Raw genomic sequence first — 4,956 nt, 5'->3', positions numbered from 1 at the left:
GTCGCCGCCCTGCCGGTGAGCGAGAGGCGCAAGTAGTTGAGTTTTTGAATATTACTTAACCCAGCGTGCGTGTGGATCATCGTCGTGAATGCGTCCTTGAACGTGACCCATTTCTCCAGCCGGCCGTCGAATTTCGGAAGGTCGATCCGCGGTAGCTTCACGGATAATCCCATCGACAACGCAGACGGAGTAGGTGAGTCTCGCGTTGCGGGATGAAAAGACTGCGCGTGAGTCTGGTCGACCCGTTCCGACGTGGTGACTGCGATGGCGATGGCGTGATCATAAGTATCAGTCAACGTTGCTCGTTCTTCTTCGGCCGTGTCGAAGTCTTCTAGGAGACACAACTCATCCTGGATTTTGTTGAAATCGTCAAACTGTTGTCGAATGCGTTGTGTGCGTTCCCGTAGTTTGACACGCTCAATAACGGAGTCTGCGTATGACTCGACGTATTTAGAGAACAATGTCAATTGCGCCTTGAATGTTCGGCGCTTCGTCTTCAAGGAATGGACGTAGGTTTCGCCCTTGTCCATTCCGCTCGAGAGTGCACTAGTCGTTGCCATTGTAACGGAATCGGCTGCACTCTGGGTTTTCACACCCGAATTATATTTCCATAGATCGCGAATCCGGCTCGAAGGACCAAAAATGTTTCGCACTTATCCGACTCGAGGGACTCGAATGTGTCGCGGAAAATGTGTGCGAAGCGAGTCGAGCTTTTTCGACCCGCGATTGCGTTCGCTCGTTAGCGAAGTAATGCCGCGGATGAGGATTCTACGAAATGCCTCGTGAACTCGAGAGAGTGTCCGATTGTACTGTATGTTAGAGCTAGAGCTAGGGCGAGAAAGAGAGCGCGTGTAAGTATTTTCGACTGTGACTTCTGACTGTTTGACACCGACTGGTTTTTCTGCGTTTTACTGTCCGCGCCCCGACTGGTCGCGTTATTTTATATTGGTCACCCCCGTTTGAGATCCCTGAAGGAACCTCCACCTCCACGCCGGGACGCACTGATTGGTTTTTCTCGAAGATTGCGATTTTCCAATCAGTGTCCTCTAAGCTTTTCGTCACCACCCTCTCGTATCGTCCTACACGAGCCTTGTCTAGGAGAGGGGGGTGTTGCGTACTTGCGTGGACGGGAGGTGCCCTGGGGCCTGAGATATCGTCCCCGCGACGGTTGGGACTAAACTTTCTCAAGACCCGTCAAATTCTCAAATTTACGACGGGGTTGTTTTTTCGGGCCTTTCGTGCCTACGACGCGTCGCGGTCATTAAAGAAACGGAAGACCCTGCACCGATGTTCTGCAGATGGAAAAAAGGTTTCCGTCTCTTTATGATCCTCGCTGGTCCACGCCATAAACCTTCGCGAAAGCAGCCTGCGGGAGGTCTTCCGGAACGGAACAATAAGTGATATAGCTTCAAATGCATTCGAAACTAACGAGTTAGCTTCAAATCCATGCGATGTAGAAGAATTATCTTCAAATCCATGCAAAACAAATGATTTAGCATCAGATACTTGCGATATAACTGATATAGCTTCAAATGCAGGGGAAGCAAACGAGTTAGCATCAAATCCATGCAAAACACATGATTTAGCGTCAAATCAATGCGATGCAGAAGGTTTAGCTTCAAACCCATGCGAAACAAATGATTTAGCTTCAAACAATTGAGATATAAGTGATATAGCTTCAAATGCAGCCGAAGCAAACGAGTTAGCTTCAAATCCAAGCGGATCACATGATATAGCTTCAAATCAATGCGATGTAGAAGGTTTAGATTCAAATCCATGCGAAACAAATGATTTAGCTTCAAACAATTGGGATATAAGTGATATAGCTTCAAATGCTGACGAATCAAACGAGTTAGCTTCAAAATCCATGCGATACATATCATTTATCTTCAAATCGATATGAAGTAGAAGGCTTAGCTTCAAATCCATGCGTAAACAAATGATTTAGATTCAGATACTTGCGATATAAGTGATATAGCTTCAAATGCATTCGAAACTAACGAGTTAGCTACAAATCCATGCGAAACACATGATTTAGCTGCAAATCCATGCGATGTAGAAGATTTAGCTTCAAATCCATGCAAAACAAATGATTTAGCTTCAAATCAATGGGATGTAGAAGGTTTAGCTTCAAATCCATGCGAACCAAATGACTTAGGTTCAGATACTTGCGATATAAGTGATATAGCTTCAAATGCAGACGAAACAAACGAGATAGCTTCACATCCAAGCGAAACAAATGATCTGGCTTCAAATCAGTGCGAAGTAGAAGGCTTAGCTTCAAATACATTCGAAACAAATGATTTAGCTTCAGATACTTTGCGATATAAGTGATATAGCTTCAAATGCAGACGAAGAAATCGAGCTAGCTTCAAATCTATGGGATGTGGAAGGTTTAGCTTCAAATCCATGCGAAACCAATGATTCAGCTTCAGATACTTGCGATATAAGTGATATAGCTTCAAATGCAGACGAAACAAACGATTTCGCTTCATATCCAAGCGAAACACATGATTTAGCTTCAAATCAATGCGATGTATAAGGTTTGCCTTCAAATACACGCGAAACAAATGATTTAGCTTCAAACACATGGGGTATAATTGATATAGCTTCAAATGCAGGGGAAACGAACGAGTTAGCTTCAAAATCCATGCGATACATATCATTTATCTTCAAATCGATATGAAGTAGAAGGCTTAGCTTCAAATCCATGCGTAAACAAATGATTTAGATTCAGATACTTGCGATGTAAGTGATATAGCTTCAAATGCATTCGCAACTAACGAGTTAGCTACAAATCCATGCGAAACACATGACTTAGCTGCAAATCCATGCGATGTAGAAGGTTTAGATTCAAATCCATGCGAAACAAATGATTTAGTTTCAAACAATTGGGATATAAGTGATATAGAGTCAAATGCTGACGAATCAAACGAGTTAGCTTCAAAATCCATGCGATACATATCATTTAACTTCAAATCGACACGAAGTAGAAGGCTTAGCTTCAAATCCATGCGAAACAAATGATTTAGCTTCAAATCAATGCCTGTGCAGAAGGTTTAGCTTCAAATCCATGCGAAACAAATGAGTTAGATTCAGATACTTGCCATATAAGTAATATAGCTTCAAATGCCGTCGAAACTAACGAGTTAGCATCAAATCCATTCAAAACACATGATTTAGCTTCAAATCAATGCGATGCAGAAGGTTTAGCACCAAATCCATGCGAAACAAATGATTTAGCTTCAAACAACTGGGATATAAGTGATATAGCTTCAAATGCTGACGAATCAAACGAGTTAGCTTCAAAATCCATGCGATACATATCATTTATCTTCAAATCGATATGAAGTAGAAGGCTTAGCTTCAAATCCATGCGTAAACAAATGATTTAGATTCAGATACTTGCGATATAAGTGATATAGCTTCAAATGCATTCGAAACTAACGAGTTAGCTACAAATCCATGCGAAACACATGATTTAGCTGCAAATCCATGCGATGTAGAAGATTTAGCTTCAAATCCAAGCGAAACACATGATTTAGCTTCAAATCAATGCGATGTAGAAGGTTTAGCTTCAAATCCATGCGAACCAAATGACTTAGGTTCAGATACTCGCGATATAAGTGATATAGCTTCAAATGCAGACGAAACAAACGAGATAGCTTCACATCCAAGCGAAACAAATGATCTGGCTTCAAATCAGTGCGATGTAGAAGGCTTAGCTTCAAATCCATGCGAAACAAATGATTTAGCTTCAGATACTTTGCGATATAAGTGATATAGCTTCAAATGCAGACGAAGAAATCGAGCTAGCTTCAAATCTATGGGATGTGGAAGGTTTAGCTTCAAATCCATGCGAAACCAATGATTCAGCTTCAGATACTTGCGATATAAGTGATATAGCTTCAAATGCAGACGAAACAAACGATTTCGCTTCATATCCAAGCGAAACACATGATTTAGCTTCAAATCAATGCGATGTAGAAGGTTTGCCTTCAAATACACGCGAACCAAATGACTTAGGTTCAGATACTCGCGATATAAGTGATATAGCTTCAAATGCAGACGAAACAAACGAGATAGCTTCACGTCCAAGCGAAACAAATGATCTGGCTTCAAATCAGTGCGAAGTAGAAGGCTTAGCTTCAAATCCATGCGAAACAAATGATTTAGCTTCAGATACTTTGCGATATAAGTGATATAGCTTCAAATGCAGACGAAGAAATCGAGCTAGCTTCAAATCTATGGGATGTGGAAGGTTTAGCTTCAAATCCATGCGAAACCAATGATTCAGCTTCAGATACTTGCGATATAAGTGATATAGCTTCAAATGCAGACGAAACAAACGATTTCGCTTCATATCCAAGCGAAACACATGATTTAGCTTCAAATCAATGCGATGTATAAGGTTTGCCTTCAAATACACGCGAAACAAATGATTTAGCTTCAAACACATGGGGTATAATTGATATAGCTTCAAATGCAGGGGAAACGAACGAGTTAGTATCAAATCCATGCAAAACACATGATTTAGCTTCAAATCAATGCGATGAAGAAGGTTTAGCTTCAAATCCATGCGAAACAAATGATTTAGCTTCAAACAATTGAGATATAAGTGATATAGCTTCAAATGCAGCCGAAGCAAACGAGTTAGCATCAAATCCAAGCGAATCACATGATTTAGCTTCAAATCAATGCGAAGTTGAAGGTTTAGATTCAAATCCATGCGAAACAAATGATTTAGCTTCAAACACTTGGGCCGTACGTGATATAGCTTCAAATGCAGACGTAACAAACGAGTTCGCTTCATATCCAAGCGAAACACATGATTTAGCTTCAAATCAATGCTATGTATAAGGTTTAGCTTCAAATCCATGCGAAACCAATGATTTAGCTTCATATACTTGCGATATAAGTGACATAGCTTCAAACGCAGACGAAAGAAAAGTGTTA

This window comes from Megalopta genalis, unplaced genomic scaffold (assembly GCF_051020955.1).
Source record: "Megalopta genalis isolate 19385.01 unplaced genomic scaffold, iyMegGena1_principal scaffold0681, whole genome shotgun sequence".
Lineage (NCBI taxonomy): Eukaryota > Metazoa > Arthropoda > Insecta > Hymenoptera > Halictidae > Megalopta > Megalopta genalis.
Note: the sequence above shows the minus strand (reverse complement) of the source record.